The following is a 19,882-nucleotide window of genomic DNA, read 5'->3' on the forward strand; positions in this document are numbered from 1 at the left end:
AATAATACATAAATTAATTAGATTACAAGTCTTCTATATATAAATGAAATATTGTAGGGTATTTTGAGTATGCAAAGAACAACAACACTTAATAAATGGCAGACTTTCCTTTGATCATTTAAATAATGTGTATTTTGCTATGCACATTTGAAAAGCAAGTGTGGTATTCAAAATAGTTTAAAATGAGTATAAATTACCCACTAAGTCTAGAATATTTAATGACTCTAATGATTGTATGAATTTTAAGTTTAGACAGATTTTCCCCATATATCTCATAGTCTGTTAGTACTTTTTCAGTATGATTTGTTAATGTAAACAATTATATTTTCCTTGAATTAGGAGTTGAAACTCTTGCAGAACTAGCCTTTTATTTGGATATCCATCTTGGGAAGTAGTTATTTCAATTGCTCTACCAGTTCTTCTTACCTGTTTTCATTTGTAGTTAAATCCAAGATAAATTTGCTTGTCTCACTTTTAAAAGTACTTTTGCACTGATTTCTAGCATATGCAAGGAGATTGAAATCTATGGCAATAGAATTATTTTCATTCAGTTCACTTATTTTCAGTTTCTCAAGAGTGGATATGGCAAAAAGTCTCAAATTATATTATTCTGAAAAGTTAATGTATATTTATAAGTGATAGCAGAACAGAAAATTTACAGACACTTTATATTAAAGAGCAATGTATTTAACCCTATATACTCTATGTAATATATTCCACTATCACTATCATAACTAGAAATCTCCTATTTCCTTACTAAGCTACCTAAAATGATCACTATTAGAAAAAAAGATTTATTTGAGCACAATATAATCTCTGTGCAGTAGTTTAAGGGTATTATTAATCTTCTCAAGTACTGTTAACACTATAAACTTATTTCATTATATCTTCAATTAGTAACATAGTACTTTAAAAATGGATAAAATTAAAAAAAACAAAATTTATTCAAACTTTCATCAAAGTGTTATTGTTGACTTGCTTAGCAGATACCGCTTAAAACTTAGGATATAATAAGTGTTTGTTGACTGGAATTTGCAAAATTTGCTTCAGATGTTTTCTATCTGTATGACCATGGGCATGTAATTTAATCCCTTTGACTTTCAGTTTCCCAAAATGAAGATTAACAAGATATTTAACAGACTTGTGAGAATTAAATGCAATAATTTGTTTGAAAGGATTTTACAAACATTAAGATTATTTTGACAAATCAACATCCTCACAAAGCTGATGTTAAACAAAGTACTGGTTAACCTTAAAATATAAATCAGTATAATTTACATTTTTACTATACTGATTATTGGTAAATGAAGAAAACTTTTTAAAACTATTAAGTTCAGTGTCCTTAAATTAAAAAAGGCTCACATAGTATGTGTATATATATATATATAGATATAGATATATATAGATATATATAGTATATAGATATATAAATAGTATGTATATATATAATTATTTGTTATAGTTAATAAAATTATAATTCTTTAGTTATTCCTCATTACAATGTTTAATTGGTTACTGATGAATCAGAAATAGTGGAGTAAGGATGCATATCAAAGTCATGTAATATAATTGTGCTCAGGTAAGACAAAATTTCATTTCCAAACCAATTTGACATCAAAACTTAGTTGAATGAAGGTTTTCCCTAGAAGGAACCTTTCCAAAAGAGAATATTTCTAAAAGTATCGAAAGAAACATTTATATGTCAGCTATACATACAAGTCATCTATATAGTATATAGAACCTGAGGACAATGTTGGTCTTCTTAGGAATCTCTTTTGTATAACACCCACATTCTGAACTGAAACATTCTTACTAGCATGAGCCTCTAACTCATCTCATTGATTCTTGCTAGGAGCAAGAAGTATTTTACAACATCTAAGTTGTATGTTCCAAAATAGTAGAGGCCAAAGGTCAATGAAAATGGTGGATTATTGGTAGAATGTACAAAATACTAATTTATGTTTTGAGCTTTTGAGATGTACAGATATCCTACATGAATATACTGTTTTTTATAAAAAGAAATGGTATTCTGTGCCTGTAATGTTATACTTTTTTGAAAATTGGGGAAGACATTTCTCTAGAGAAAAGTGATGTACATTTTGCTATTATACTGACACTGAACTAAATATTTTATGAATCAGCCAATTAATAAATGCATATTACATTTATTATATTTATATAAAACTTTGGACTTTTTCTATAACAAAAGTGAAGTAAGCACTGCAAAGATTATTTTATAACTATTGTAAAAGGGAAATTAAAACTAAGGTTAGATGATTTTAATTTATCCAATCAACAAGCACACTAAGTGTCAGACATTATTTTAGTCATTACAGTCATAAAACCATTACCACCACTACCATCACCTATCACCAAACTACAATCGCAATAAATAGTCTTTGCCGTCAAGAAACTCACATTTTATTTAGATTAAAGAAACAAAAACCCAACAGCAACCCAGTTAAATAAAAATGATACACAAAACAATTTGAAAGAGAGGACAGATTAAGACATGCCTTGTGTAAAATGATCATTTTCTTTGCAAAGTTACTAAAATTTTTTAAATTGCCAAATCTGTTTTAATTTTCCTAATCACCTTTTCTCAGACCTGATCCTTTTTGACTTTTCTATAGCATTTGATATTTTTCAGTACTTTTCTCTTCTTGGATAATCTCACCTCTTATTTTTGGACAATATTATTCTTAGTTCTCGTACTACCTGTCTGATTTGTTATATCCCTCAGTCTTCCAGCTTTCATGTAACTCCTATTAACTGTGTGTAGCCCTTAACCCCTTTCTCTTTTCTCTCAAAATACTTTCCTTTGGTGACCTCATTTCTCAAGATTTCAGTTTTTAACTCTAGGAAGATGACCCTCAAATACATACAGATATACATACAGAGAGTAATGTAAAATGACTGGAACTAACTGCAATGGAAACTAAATGACAACCAGAATAATTTTCATTTTAACACAGAAGTAATTAGGAATCAGTGGACCATCTTCAGTAACATAGTCAAACCCAGCTTTTTAGCACATCAATTTGTCTGTAGATGTTGGATTGGAAAGTGAAGAGGTTTGAGACATGGAGAACAATTAGGAAAATCTTGCTACAATCCAAGCAAGAAAAGATTAGAGCATTACCTAGGATGATGGTTGTATGACTGGAGAAAAACAGAAATATATGATATATTGCAGGGGAATGATAGATTTTGTTGTTTTTCAGTGATGTCTGACTCTATATGATACCATTTGTGTTGTTGCTGTTGGTTTTTGTTTTGTATTGTTTTTTTGGCTTGCCGTTTTCTGAAGCAAACATGTTTAAGTGATTTAAGGGTGACATAACTAGTGTCTGAAGCTAGATGTGAACTTAATTCATTTTTACTCTAGGCCACTATGCCATTTACCTACCCAATAAGAGATTAGATGTAGCAATTGATTTGATTGCCTAGACCTGATAAAATTTATACAACTAGTAAGTGACATTATGGGATGTGAGTTTATTTGTTTCACATTTTAATTATGTTCACATCTTAGTAGTTGAAGTGTATTTCTTCTATAATTCAACTTATTGGGTTCTCTTTTCTAGTTCATCCAGTCATTCTAGTTAATATTCAAGGTTTTACATATTGTGCAATTTTATCATTGAGTTCCTATTATATTATTTTTAAAATGACATTAGGGCCCTGTAGTTACTTTTGCTTGAAATTACTATTTAAAACTTCTCCTTCACATGTTCCTACAAATGCTCTTCCTTCCAGTTCCCTTCTCCACCCATATATAGACCTATTGATTCAATTTCTATTATATAATCATTTTTTTTACATTCCCTTTATTCAAGCTAGATGAAAGTGTGACTCAGGAGGCTTCTTCACTTGTCTATTTCTCTTCTTCTTTGAGGGATTGTGTGTTCCTTAATTATAATGAATACTATTGTTTTTTCTTCTCTAACTCTCTTTGTCTTAAAATATTTCTGTCTCATCATTGTTTATAGATTTTGGTCACAGATATTCTTGCTTTGTTTCGCAATGATATTGACAGTTAAGACATATATTATCTATCCTATGAATTATTTCATATATCATCTAAAGGATAGATAATACTTCTTTTTATTGGGTTGCTTTTGTTTGCTAACTGTCCATTCAACATTTCTTGATAATCTCTAGTTTTCAAAGAAAGCCTGATTAAAAAACTATGATTTGTTTTTTATTATGCAAAACCATTTTCTTATGTGCAGAATATATTATATTTGGATGCACAATACTGACAATTTTCTTTTTCTTCTATCATATTCAAGGCTTTTTCTTTTTTCTCATTGTTTCTAATTAATCTTAAATGGATTGAGCTAATGTTGCTTTATATATGCAATGTTTCCTTCTGACTCTTTGCAAAATAATTTTGAAGAGGTGGACCCGATAATTATATTTCCATATGAGCTACACTTCAGGTTTATCTTTATGGAATTATCATTTGAATTGGAATATTTTTCCAGACAATTATCTTCTGTGATTTCCTGAAATATGGCATTTAGTTTCTCTACTTCATCATTAGCTCTCTTTATGTTTCCTTGCAAGGCTGATGATCCTCAGATTGCCTTAGGGATCATTATTTTTATCATTAATTACTTTAGGTTATAAAGAATTTGTGTTCTATCAGTGTTGCTGATTTATTTGTTGTTGTTGTTTTTATATTTGTTGCACCATATCCATTTTTTCTTCCATCCCTATCTTTCTTTTTTACAATGGCCATTTTTATTAAGAATTGCCATTTTTAAAAACATCATTATTTTTCTATCTTTTTGAATTCTTTCAAAAGAATTTTTCATTTCTGTTTTAATAGCTTATTTTAATTGATTTATTAAGTTTCTGAATTATTTTGCCCATTCATCTGGTAAGTCTTAGCCTATTTAGTAGATTTAATTACAGTTGATATGTTCACCTGAAGATTTCTTTTTGTTTTGCACAGCAACATTCATTTATTTTATTAGGGTCCATTTTTGGCTTTACTTCCTCCTTTTTCTCTTCCTCCTTTCCTCTTTCTCTTCCCTTTTCCCCCTATTCTTATACCTTAGGTGCATTCTTTGATTTTTCTTAAGGTAAAAAAGAATCAGAGGAAACAACAAAAAACCCAATAAATTAAATTTGATTTAAACAATTGTAATATTATTCTAAATAAAAATAAGAGAAATATTTTAAAAAATGAAAAAAAAACGTTTTCCACAATGTCATTTTAGTTTTGCACATATGAGAAGTATTCTTTTTCCTTTCAATATTATAAATATTCAAGAACTTTTGACATATGAAATTGGAAAGGTGGGAAGTCTAATAAAATTGATATCCTTGAGTTGATGTGGACAGCTATTATTAATGATGACATAAGACCATGCTAGTGAAAATATTTCTGTCAAACCTTTTCCTAATGGGAAATCTGATTTCATTGTATAGAGAAAATTTTATTTGTTCCCTACCAAAGATACAGTTACATACATTTTGAACATTACTTGAGTTTTAATAAATTTGTCCCAATTCATGTTATGGGTCAGATAAAAGGGGAAAAAAAGCAAAAACAAAAGCTTCGAGTTATTTTGAAGAAAGTAGGTTATCTGACTGTGGTCACACTGAATGACTTTGAAAAAGACCAATTCCTAAATCGTATTGTTAGATTCATTCACTATATAGGTCCTATTTTCTCAGTGGCATTCAATGGTCACATTTCACTTCATCTAAATCATTCACACATAGAATGAGAAATATCTTACAGCATATGTTCCATTTTTTATCTATCACATTTCTTATAATACATACTTCCTGGCCAAGACAGACTGATAGTTCAATCAAAATTGGTATTAAAAAATTGGCATAGTTCAGATTTTTCTGGCTTTCTTTTATCAGTCTATTGTTCACAATATCTACACAAGGAAACTATAGGTTTGTCCTATTTCACATAAGATGACTCCCATCAAACTATGATCTATCAGGTATTGGTTGTCATGTCAATGATAGTTGGTATAAGAGAAAAAAGAAGAGAAGCAAATCAAGAAATGATCTTATTCCATGTTCAGCTAAATAGTCATATTGTATGTTTCTGCAAATTGCGAATAATATGTAAAGCATATATAAATATATATGGGAACATATTAAGTGTCTTCTTTGTTTATATGCATGGATATCATCTTTTGGGGAATTATAGGGAATTTGTTTATTAATTATGATCTAGTGAAGGAAATGATGGTAGAAAGTACTGCATATAATAGGTAGTCAATAAATATTTGTTGAACTCAACACATCTCATCTTTCCCCCAATTCTTTTCATTTCCCACCTTCCCTATAATTGTTGAAGGCAATACAGTCTTTCCTGTCTCTCAAGACTTGCAGTGTAGAGATGGATGAGTAAAGTCAGGAAGCTGCTCAAGCTCTTCCAGTTTCCCTTGAAAATCACATGTAACCAAAGCTTTGAACAAAGTTTGATGAAATGAAAACACTCTTCACCTTAAGATGGACTGAAAAAAGCTTCAAGAAAGGTCAGTCTTACTGGGGGTGAAAAGAGTATTCAGCCCAAGTCAGGTAGACTCTGAGAAAACTGATGAGAGGGGCTTAATCATAACAAATCATCAAGTACGACCCTCAGTGCTAGCTCAGTAGAGGAACAAATCAGTGGGGCAGCTTCTAGTCCCAGCTCAGAAATCAAACTCTTCAGGTTTTGTACTGTGTACTGTGTACTGAAAAAAAAAAAAACAGGCAAAGCCACCCCCCTTACAAAAACAAGGGACCTGTGTGCTCAAAGCCAACTACACAGGAAGCTTGGGACAGTGCCATCTTTACCCCATAAGTACTGCTTCACTTTAAAAGTTAAAAAAAAAAGTGAAATGAGCAGGACCAAGAGATCATTATATACTTCAACAACAATACTATATGATGACCAGTTCTGATGGACCAGGCCATCCTCAGCAACGAGATCAACCAAATCATTTCCATTGGAGCAGTAATGAACTGAACCAGCTATGCCCAGAAAAAGAACTCTGGGAGATGACTAAAAACCATTACATTGAATTCCCAATCCCTATACTTATGCACACCTGCATTTTTGATTTCCTTCACAAGCTAATCGTACAATATTTTAGAGTCTGATTCTTTTTGTACAGCAAAATAACGTTTTGGTCATGTATACTTATTGTGTATCTCATTTATATTTTAATATATTTAACATCTACTGGTCATCCTGCCATCTAGGGGAGGGGGTGGGGGGGTAAGAGGTGAAAAATTGGAACAAGAGGTTTGGCAATTGTTAATGCTGTAAAGTTAGCCATGCATATATCCTGTAAATAAAAGGCTATTAAATAAAAAAAAAATGTAAAAAAAAAATCTAGAAAAAAAAGTTAAAAAAAAAAGAGGAAATACAAAAGAAAAAGGAAAGAAAATGATTGAAACAGAAAAAAAAACTTGGCTATATAAAGCTACTTTTTTGACAAGTCAGACCAAAATACAAACTCAGAGGAAGACAGAATATCCATAGAAGAAATCTCAAAGAATATGATAAATTGGTCTCAAGCCCAGAGAGGCTTCTTGGAAATGCTCATAAAAGTCAAATAAGAGAGGTAGAAGGGGAAAAAAGAGAAAATAAATGAGAGGGATGCATGAGAAAATCAACAGTTTGGGAAAGGAAGGAAAATAATTGTCTAAAGAAAACAATTCCTTTAATATAGAAGAAACCAAATGGAAAAACAAATACAAAAGTTAACTGAAGAAAATCACACGTTAAAAACTATAACAGGACAAATGGAAGCTAATGACTTTGTGAGATCATAAAAGTTAATCAAACTAACTAAAAATAATGAAAAAAAATGGGAGAAAATGTGAAATACCTTATTGACAAAATAGCCAATCTAGAAAATAGATCCAGAAGAGACCATTTTAAAATTACTGGCCTACCTGAAGAGCCTGGATAGTATTCTAAAAGAGATCATTAAGGAAAACTGCTCCAATATTCCACAAACAGAGAAGGAAATGTGCATTGAAAGATCCATAGATCACCTCTGGAAAGAAATCCCATAAGGAAAACCTCAAGGAACATTATTGTGAAACTTCAAAACTAAAATCTCAAGGAAAAAATATTGCAAGCTGCCAGACAAAAGCAATTCAAATATCAAGGAGCAACTGTCAGGATTACCCAGTATCTGGCAGCTTCTACAATAAAGAATTGGGGGCTGGGATACTATATCCTCGGAGGGAAAGGACCTGGGGTTACAACCAAAAATTAACTACCCAGTGAGATTCAGTATCATCTTTCAAGGCAGAAGATGGAGCCTCAATGAAGTAAGAGGCTTTCAATCATTTCAATTGAAAAAGACAGAATTAAACAGAAAATTCCATCTACAAGCACAGGATTCAAGGGAATAATATAAAGGTAAATGGGGGAAATAGATATTTAAAGGTGAAACTGTTTACATCCCTAGATGGGAAAACATTATATGTAACTCTTAAGAACTATATCTGATACTAAGACAGAAAAAGGGGAGGAGGACAACACATGAAATGAGAGCGTGATTGTGAATGAACTCTGATGTGATAATATCAACGAAAAAGACCTTAACGAGTTGGAAAAGGTCTGTACTGGAAAAAGAGGAAAGGGAAGGTATAATGGGACAATTACTTCACACCAATAGACTAAAAAGACCTATTACAATAGAGGGGAATGGCAGAGTGAGTAAGAATTGTCTGTAGTTTGATCTCATCACTTTTCACTCTAAGAGAGAATAACTTAATCATTCAGTTGATTATAGAAATTTATTTAATCCTGTAAAGAAGTAGGAGGAGAAAAAGGAAAAGAAAAGGGGGAGACAGGATAGAAGGAAGGGCAAAAACACTAGGATAAAAGGTAAGAAAAGGGGGGAAGGACTGATAGAAGATAAGGTAGTGAGTTAAAAAAAAAACAGTACTAAGAGAAAGGAGGAGGGGTGATAGGGGATAAGGTAGTGTGTGGGGGGTAAAAAAAAAAAACAGAACCGAGGATAGGGTGGAAAGAGAGAATAAAAGTATATGCTGTGGAAAAAATAGGATGGAGGGAAATACAAAACTGATAATCATAACTGTGATGTGAATGTGATGAACTCTCCAATAAAATGGAAGCAAATAGCAGAGTGTGTAAAAAAACAGAACCCTATAATATATTGTTTACAAGAAACACATTTGACAAAGAAAGTAACATATAGAGTAAAGGTAAAAGGCTGGAACTGAATTAATAATGCTTCAGCTGAAGTAAAAAAAAAAAAAACAGGAGTAAAAATTCTGATGTCAGATAAAGCAAAAGTAAAAATAGATCTTATCAAAAGAGATAAGGAAGGGAGGTACAGTTTGATGAGGAGGACAGTAAATAATGAAGCAGTAAGGATACTAAATATGTATGTACCAAGTGGAAGAGCAGACAGATTCCTACAGAAGATTTCAATCCAGTTAGAAGAAATAAACAGCAAAACTATTCTAGTGGAGGACCTCAACCTTCCTTTCTTAAAATCAGACAAATTTAAGCACAAAATAAACAAGAATGAAACTAGGGAGGTTAATTGGATCTTAGAAAGCTTAGATATGATAGAACTCTCAAAAAAACTGATTCAGGTCAGAGAGGAACAAACCTTCCTCTTAGCAGCATATAGTATCTACATAAAAATTGACCATGTATTAGGACATAAAAATTTCACAATCAAATGCAAAAAGGCAAGCATAGTGATTTCTTTTCTGACCACAATGCAATAATTATAAATTTTATTCAGCAAAGGGCCAGGGAAAAATAGACTAAAAACCAATTGGAGGTTAAATAATCTAATTCTAAAAAATGAGAGAGTCAAACAAACAAACAAAAAAAAAAAAAAACAGAAAAATAAATAATGTATCCAAGAAAATGACAATCTATGGGATACAGCCAAAGCACTCCTTAGGGGAAATTTTATATCTCTAAATAGCTATATAAAGATCAATGAATTAGGCATGTATCTAAAAAACCTAGAAAAAAGAACAAGTTTAAAAACCACAATAAAAAACAAATTAGAAATTTTGAAGCTCAAAGGAGAAATTAATAAATTAGAGACTAAGAAAAGTATTGAACTAAGAAAACTAAGAGTTGATTTTATGAAAAAACTAACAAAATAGATAAATGTTTGTTTAATCTGATCAGAAAAAGGACAGAAAAAAACCAAATCACTTACATCAAAAATGAAAGGGTTAAACTAATCACAAATGAGAAATTAAGAGCTACTTTCCAAAATTGTATGGCAGCAAGCATGACAATCTAACTGAAATGTATGAATATTACAAAAATATAAATTGAACAGGTTAATAGAAGTGTAAATAAATTGCATAAATAGTCTCATTTTAGAAAAAAGAAATTGAACAAATCATTAATGAACTCCCTAAGGAAAAATATCCAGGGCCAGATGGATTCACAAGTAGATTGTACCAAACATTCAAAGAATAATTAATTCTAATACAATGTAAACTATTTGGAAAAACAGGTAAAGGAGTTCTGTCAAATTCTTTCTATGACACAAATATAGTACTGATAGCTAAACCCGGTATGGATACCAAAACAGAGAAAGAAAATTACAGACCAATCTTCCTAATGAATATTGATACAAAATTTTTACATAAAATATCAGTAAAGGAATTACACAAATTATCAGCAGAATAATACACTATGAGCAGTAGGATTTATCCCAGGAGTGCAGGACTGGTTTAATATCAGGAAATCTATTTCCATAATTGACCATATCTATAATAAAACAACAGACACCATATGATAATCTCAATAGATGCTCAAAAAGGTTTTTGACAAAATAAAGCACCCATTCCTATTTTTTTAAAAAAATGACAGAACATAGAGATAAAGAGAGTTTTCCTTAAAATAATAAGCAGTATCTATCTAAAACCTATAGGAATCATTATTTGTAATGACAGAAGCTAAATACATTCCCAATAAGATTAGAGGTGAAACAAGGATACCCATTATTACTACTATTTTTCAACATTGTTCTAGAAATGTTGGTTTTAGCAATAAAAAAGAAAAAGAAATTAAAGGAATAAGAATAGGCAATAAAGAAATAAAGCTATCTATCTTTGTAGCTGATACGATGATATACTTAGAATCCTAGAAAATCATCCAGAAATGTACTGGAAACAATTAACAGTTTTAGCAAAGTTGCAGGATATAAAATAAATCCAAATAAATGATCAGCATTTCTATATATTACTGACAGAGGCCATCAGTAAGAGATAAAAAGAGAAATTTCATTTAAAATTACTGCAGATAAAATAAAATGTGTGTTGGTCTACCTGCTAAGATAAGCCCAAGAGCTATATGAAGACAATTACAAAACAATTCTCACACAAATAAAATCAGATCTAAAGAATTGGAAAAATATAATTTGTTGATGGCTAGGCCAAGACAATATAATAAAAATGAGAATTCCACCTAAATTGGTCCACTTGTTCAGTGCTATGCCAATCAAACTGCCAAAACATTATTGATAGAACTAGAAAAAAGATAACAAAATTCATCTGGAAGAGCAAAAGGTCAAGAATATCAAGAGAATAAATGAAAATATATATATAAAGTATGGTCGGTTAGGAAACCGAAAACTATATTATAAAGCAGCAGTAATGAAAACCATTTACTATTGACTAAGAAATAGAATGGTAGATCAATGGAATAGATTAGGATACAAAACACAAGAATCAAGGCCTATAGCAGTCTAGTATTTGATAAACCCTAAACTCCAGCTTCTGGAATAAAAATTTACTATTTTACTAACATTGTTGCGATAGCTGAAAAATAATGTCAAAAATCAGCATAGACCTACATTTCACACCCCATAACAAAATAAAGTCAAAATGGATACATGATTTGGTCATAAAGGGTGACACCATAAAGAAATTAGGAGAATAAGGGATAATTTATGCAGTATTCCTGATTAAGGTCTCATTTCTAAAGCATATTAAAAAACTATATCAAATTTATAAAAATGCAAGTTATTTGCCAATTGAGAAATGGTTACAAGTTATGAACAGACAATTTTCAGATGATGAAATTAAAGTTATTTATAATTATATGAAAAAATGCTCTAAATCATTCCTGATTAGAGAAATGCAGATTAAAACAACTCTGAGTTATCACTGTGCATCCCTCAGATTGGCTAAGATGACAAGAAAAGATAATGATAAATTTTGGAGGATGTGGGAAAACTGGGACGCTAATGCATTGTTGATGGAGTTGTGAAATGATCCAACAATTTTGGAGACCAGTCTGGAACTATGCACAAAGAGCTATAAAACATACCTTTTGCCATTGCCATTATTGGATCTATATCCCAAGGAAATCGTAAAGGAGGAAAAAAGCACCCACATGTGCAAAAATGTTTGTAGCAGCTCTTTTAATGGTAAGAAAGAATTTGAAAAGGAGTGGATGCCCATCAATTGGGGAATGGCTGAACAACCTGTGCTACATGAAGGTAATTGTATATTATTGTTCCATAAAAATGATTAACAAGTGTATTACAGAAAGGCTTAGGAAGATTTACATGAACTGATACTGAATGAAACAAGCAGAACCAGACTACATACACATCAACAACAAGCATGCACAATGACCATATGAAAGCCTTGGTTCTTTTAAGCAGTTCAATGATCCAAAGCAATCCCAATAGACTTTAGACAGAAAATGCCATTTGCATCAGAAAAAGATCTAAGGAGACTGATTGCAAATCAATACATGCTGTATTCACTTTCTTCTTCTGTTTTTTTAATCTCTCCCATGGTTTTTCTTTTTTGCTCTGATTTTTCTCTCCAAACATTTTTCATAAAGCAATGTGTATTAAAAATAAATAAACCTTACAAATAAAAGGCTAGCAACTTAGATATTTATTAATTTCTCCTTTGAGCTTCAAAATTTCTAATTTGTTTTTTACTGGGATTTTCAAAGTTGTTCTTTTTTCTAGGTTTTTTAGATACATGCCTAATTCATTGATCTTTATATAGCTATTTAGAGATATAAAATTTCCCCTAAGGAGTGCTTTGGCTGTATCCCATAGATTTTGTTATGTTGTCCCATACCCACCCCTCCATATCCAAACTGCTGCCAAGGCTTGGAATTTAGCATTTGTAACACTTCCAGAATATGCCTCTTTCTCTCTCTTATACTGTCACAATTCTACTGCATATGCTAATCATCTCAAATCTTGCTTGCTTTAAGTCTTTGTCCACTCAAATCAAACTTTTATTCAACAATGAGAGTGATTTTCCTAAAACATGAGTCTGATCATGTCACTTCTAGATTTCAGTGACTTCCTATTTTCTACAGAAACGAATAATTTTTTTTAACCTTCTATAACATTTTTTACATTTGTTTTTAAGATTTTTGAGTTCTAGGTTATCTCACTTCTCCCAATCTACAATTAAGAAACCACATGTGATTATGCAAAATATATTCATAAAATTTAATTTGTGAAGAAAACATCTCCCACTCTAATAAAAATAAAAGTATCTCAAAAAAATTAAGTTAAATATAAAGATAGAAATAGAGAACGCTTTGATCTGTATTCAGACTAGATCAGTTCCTTCCCTAAGTATGGATAAGATTTTTCATCTTAAGTCCTTCAGAACACTTAAGGATGATTGTAGTACTGAGAATAATACTCATTTACAGCTGGTCATCCCAGAACATTGTTATTATTTTGTGTACAGTATACTTCACTTTGTTCACAGAAGACTTTCCAGGTTTTTTTTTTTTTTTTTTTTCCTGAGAGTATCCTGCTCATCATTTTCCACATTATAATAATATTCTATCAGAGAAACTTGCTTCTAAAATTATTTTACAATTACTATTTCTAATTGTATTTCCCTCTATTTGTTCTCTTTCCTTTCACCTTGGCCCTCTTCTAAAGTGAAACAAATAATGTTAATGCCAGAAATAGCATTTAAAGCATTTCATAATCTAGCTCCCTTTTACCTTTCTGACATGTGCTATTTGATCCAATGACATTGACTACCTGGCTGTTCCAAGAATACAATTTTTCATTTCTTGCCTACTGACATCCTCGCTGGCCACTGCCAATGTCTAATATATTCTCACTTCTCCACTCCTCTTAGGGCAGAGGTCCTCAAACTGTGTCCCGCTGAGGACGTTTATGTGGCCCATCGGGTTATGGCAAAATCAGACCGGAAGTGACGTTCAACCTAAACTCATGTTAGTACCACACACTTCCGGCACTGGGCTGAGGTGGCAGAGACAGAGTGTGAGGAGATACCAAGGTGAGGTGAGTTCCCAGGCCGGGGTGTGTGGTGTGGGAAAGGGAGAGAGATGCAGAAGATGAAGAACTGATGGCTCGTGGTCCTGTACAGTAATGGCAACTACCACAACAGACTGGCATGGGGATGTACAATGCATGCTGCACATGTCACGGCCGCTGCAGGGGGAATTCACTGCAGCAGTGAAGGTTGGAAGCAGGAGTGCAAAGAGCTAGAGAGAGAGAATGTGGAAATGAAGGCATCATAGTGCAGAGGCAGCTTGGAGGAAGTTGGGCATTGCAGTCTGTATGTCTCTATGTGAGCAAAGTTATTGCTGGTATATTGTTTTTGTAGTGCTGCATATATATATATATATATATATATATGTGTGTGTGTGTGTGTGTGTGTGTGTGTGTGTGTGTATTTTACTAATAGCAATTTGGAATCCCTAGGAAATAATGATGTCAAGAAAAAGAAAAATTGATTTGGAGTATAGGATATTCAAAGAACAGTGGATTTATGATTACTTTTTCATGCAGTACAAGGAAAGAGCTGTATGTCTGATATGCCAGAATATAGTGTCTGTGTTCAAAGAATTTAATTTGTGTAGACACTATGAAACTCAACATAAAGATAAATATGATTGTTCTGTTGGAGAAGTGAGAAAAGATAAAATATTAAAACTGAAAAATACATTGACAACTCAGCAAAATCCTTTTGTGAAGCAGAAGCAACTAAATATTTCATCACTGTGAGCATGTTTTCAAGTTGCCAAGCTAACGGCATGCACTGGCAGACCATTTGTGGAGGGAGAATTTGTTAAAGAATGTCTTCTTTCTGTTGCCAAAGAGATGTGTCCAGAGAAGGCCAATTTATTTAGTACAGTGGGTCTTTCGGGAGCTACAATTACACGGAGGATTGAAGAAATGGGAGACAATTTGCATCAGCATTTGCAAAACTCCATAAAAAATTTTCATATTTTTCCTTGGCACTGGAGGAAAGCAATGATGTTCGTGATCTGCACAATTTCTAATTTTTATTCATGGGATGAATGATTATTTTGAAGTCATAGAAGAGCTTGCTGCACTGCTAAGCATCAAAGGAACAACTACAGGAGAGGATATCTATGAAAAGGTTTGCCAAACTATGAATGGTATGGAGCTGGACTGGGCTAAACTAGCCAGTGTGACAACTGATGGTGCTTCTAGCATGGTAGGGTCTAAGAAAGGAGTAATTGCTTGCATTAACCAAGAGATGGACAAACATAACCATTCTCATCCAATAACCATACACTGCCTCATCCACCAACAAGCACCGTGTAGTAAATCACTGAAGTGGGACTCTGTTATGAAAATTGTGGTATCTTGTGTTAACTTCATTAGAGCATTAGAGCACTAAATCACAGACAATTTCAGGAATTTCTGTCTGAGCTAAATGTTGAGTATGAAGATGTTATATATCAGATTGAAGTCCATTGGCTGAGTTGAGGGAGAGTTTTGAAACGTTTCTATGACTTACTTCCACAGATAACAACTTTCTGCTTTCAAAAAAGAAAGAAGTACCAGAGCTCAATGATACAGAATGGAAATGGCACCTTGTCTTTCTGACAGATGTAACAGAGCTACTCAACAATTTCAATATGCAACTTCAAGGAAAGGGGAAGCTCATCTGTGATATGCAATCACATGTCAAAGCATTTGAAGTAAAATTAGGCCTGCTCATCAAACAAATGAAGGAGGAAAACTTCTGCCATTTCCCCACAACTCAAAATCTGTTAGCAGAAAAACTGCTGATTGCATTCCCAAACAAAACATGTGTGGATTCACTGGAAAAATTGCAAAAGGAGTTCCAATTTAGATTTAAAGAGCTTCATCTCCATGAACAGGACATACAGCTTTTCCGTAACCCATGTTCTATTGACATTGAAAATGTGGATACAATTTACCAAATGGAACTAGCTGAACTGCAGAATTGTGACTCTCTGAAAGATGTGTTCAAGTCAAGCAGCCTTCATAATTTCTATGCATCTCTCCCCTCTGAGACATATCCTCATCTCATGAACCATGTACTCAAAATGGCAACCATCTTTGGCAGAACTTGTGTCTGTGAACACACTTTTTTTAGAATGAAACATTTGAAATCTCCAACTAGATCAAGACTAACGGATGCACACTTGCATCACTTGTTATGACTAGCAGTGACAAATATGGAACCAGACACTGACCATCTCATTAGCCAAAAGCAGGCCCATAGTTCCCATTAAAATACTAGTAAGTTTGTTGATTTAACTTTACTTCATTTTAAATATTGTATTTGTTCCCATTTTGTTTCTTTACTTTAAAATAAGCTATATGCAGTGTGCATAGGAATTTGTTCAAAGTTTTTGTTTTTACTATAGTCTGGCCCTCCAACAGTCTGAGGGACAGTGAACTGACCCCCTATTTAAAAAGTTTGAGGACCCCTGTCCTAGGGACTTTCCTTGCTTCCCTTGAGTATTAACTAAATTCTCACTTTCTACAGGAAGCTTTCTCCAACTCATCTGAATTCCAATGCCTTTTTCTATTAATTATTTTCAATTTATACCATATATAGCTTGCTTCTTACATATTTGATTGCATGTTGTTTCCTTGAGTTCAGAAAGTGTCTTTTGCCTCTTTTTTGCATTGCCATGACTTAGAACAGTACTTCGTGCATAATAAGAATTTATCCATATTTAATTTAATTAAATTGTTGAATAAATATTATTAATTATCAATATATGCTCTGAAGAGTAACCTGGGACTAGAGGGCTACATGATCACTCAATGAAGACCACTTGTCTAAAATATCCTTTGATATTAGTTCAGATGAACTCAGTATTTGAGATGCCAAAGCATTCAACTAGATATGGCTTTCCTTCATTTTCAATAAATCTTATATTCATGAATATTTCTTCCAAAGGCTTATCCACTCATAATGCAAGTTGGCATAAACTTCCAAGAGCAGGCAAACTGAGTCATCTGGTTCAAGCTTTTCCATTAGCTAGCTATTTAATCTCAGGCAGGTTATTTAACTTTTCTAAGTTTTAATTTTCTCATTTATTAAGCAGTGAGAATAATGATTGGCCTATCCCTTTCACATGGCTCTTGTGAGACACTAAAGAGATTCGTCATATGGAGATAAAGAATTAATTTTAATTTTCTTCTCTTTCATTACCTTTTTAAAGGGATAAATAAAATAATACTAATTATTTCCATACGTGTAAAGGGAAGTAAAAAACTAAAACCAGTTTTCAAGCTTCTTGATATCCTTAATCAATTTGGACTTAACAATCTGAAAAAATCTTTGGAGAAGTATTTGGTATTTGTTTCACTTTTCAATTTCCATATTCAATTAGAAATTTCAACTTGAGATGAAATTATTTATAACGCACACACACACACACACACACACACACTGCCTACAGTGTTTTGAATTCTTCAAGGTACAAGGAATAGACCTGTTATTTTAATGGTAAAGGAACCTCCCAGGAGAAGAGATCCCTTTTACCAACATAGGTTAGCAGCTATGTGGAACAATGGATAGGGCTTGGATTGGACTTGGAGTCAGATAGATGAGCTCAAGTCTACTTTGGACAATTAATAGTTGTGACAACCTGGTCAAATCACTTAAGTTTTCAGACGTTCAGATTTTTCATTTGTAAAATGGGAGTAATAATACCAACTATTTCATAGGATTGTTGTCAAAGGATCAAATAAGTTAACATATGTAAGGAACTTTTAATGTACTATTTAAATACTAGTTATCAATGAACTGTTCTTATATTATTAGCTAATTAATTATAGACTCTAGAGTTCAAGGGATTCATCTAGGATCATAAAGTCAGCATATGTGAGAGATAAGACTTAAGTCAGACTTTTTGACTCTGAAGCATCCAATATGCCATTCTTCCTTAAAAACTAAAAATAAAACAACCAACAAACAAACAGACAAAAAAAAATTTGAGTGTGGTATTTGACTATTATCACATGTTAAGACTATTGATCATCCATAGTATTTACTCCTTTTAGTATAACACATACTCTATCTTTAAAAAATAACAAATCCTGTAAAAATGTTTCTCTGATCTCTCTCCCTGCTATTAATTGTTACTATTTGCATTACATAAAGGGAAGGGAGAAGCAGAAAGGGTTATCCCACATCTGTGTCTTTTAATTGTACAGTCTGTAATAGGCTAGCAGAGTTGAACTTGGAGAGCCTATATGTAAATAATTATATATAACATATTTAAGTCATTACATATTCTTCTTGTATGTCTTGCAATCTCAACTGCTTAAAATCTTTTTTACCTTCAAATACCTTGATTATTGAAAGATATTCTATTTAATGTTGTCCAATCAGCTACCAAAGCAATGGTCCAAAGAAAGGATCAATAGTCAAAAAAGAGAAAGACTGGGCTGGTGTGTATGTGACATCTTCCTTTTTCACCTAGTAGGTTCAGTGAATGCTTTTTCATTCAATAATTCACTGTGAAGAGGCTAGTTGACAGCTCTGTTTCATCTCTGGATCCTTTAGACTAGCAATGAGATTGCAGGCATGTATTCACATTTTGATAAAATTCCATTACAATAAACCAATTTGGTTGTTCCCTGTAGTTCATGATAAAGGGGCTTTACTGGTAATACACTTCAGAATTCATCAATATCAATGGGTTGTAGGGTCTAAGTCACTCCCTGGAAGTAAGTTAAACATTTAGGGAAGAAAATTAACTCTTTCAGCGTACTTGAAACTGTCTTAGGTTCTTTATTTGAATTTAAATAAACTTCCAAGCTAAATAAAAGTATTTTGAGATAACTAAAAGGCCCCAAATACAGATATATCCAAAGTATGAATGGAATTGTTCATTAATAAGGTATAAGAAAGATAAATTACTAATTATAGACCTATAAATTTATTTAAGTATTCTAGAAAATATATTGTTATGTAAGAAAAACTTCCAATTGCTCATATAATTTGATCCCAGATATTATCATGTAGGGTCTGTGTTCCAAGGAGGTTATTAAAAGAAAGAAATCATGATTATATACAAATAAAATTCATTATAAAATTATTTATGATAAAAAATCCATAGCAAAACTTTATCTCTAAAATTTTATTAATAATGGGTGGGATAAGATATTGCGTGATAGAACCATAAAGAATGGGGAATATGAATAATTCAAAGGAAAATGGGAAGAAATGTATTAATCAGTCAGTGTAAAGAAAACTGAACTTAAAGAACAATATTTAAAATGACTATAGTATGCATAAGCTTGAAATGAAGGGGTCTCAAATTCAGGTCTAACACCGTGGACAATGTTCATGCCCTACTATGAAATCTATCACTTTTTAGATGTGACGAAGTGGAATGAGCAGTAGTCGGGCTCAGATCCCACCTCTGACACTATTAATGTCATCTTGAGAAGTCACTTTAGCACCAGGGGTAGGCCTAGAAGGTTCTGAGATGGCTCACTCCTTTAGATCTATGATCAGAAAGCACTTGCACTTCCTTTCAATTAACCAGCAAACTATCAAAGTTAATAATGACATTTTATGTCATTATTAGAACACAGTCATAATCAAGACATTAGATGAT

At 32.3% G+C, this 19,882-nt stretch overlaps 1 protein-coding gene across 1 annotated transcript in view; it reads right to left on the bottom strand.

Moving 5' to 3' along the window:
* Positions 1 to 19,882, bottom strand: part of DCC (DCC netrin 1 receptor) — a 1,389,687-nt gene that overhangs the window by 265,619 nt on the left and 1,104,186 nt on the right. The window lies entirely within an intron of this gene.

The sequence above is a fragment of the Sarcophilus harrisii genome, chromosome 1 (assembly GCF_902635505.1).
Source record: "Sarcophilus harrisii chromosome 1, mSarHar1.11, whole genome shotgun sequence".
Lineage (NCBI taxonomy): Eukaryota > Metazoa > Chordata > Mammalia > Dasyuromorphia > Dasyuridae > Sarcophilus > Sarcophilus harrisii.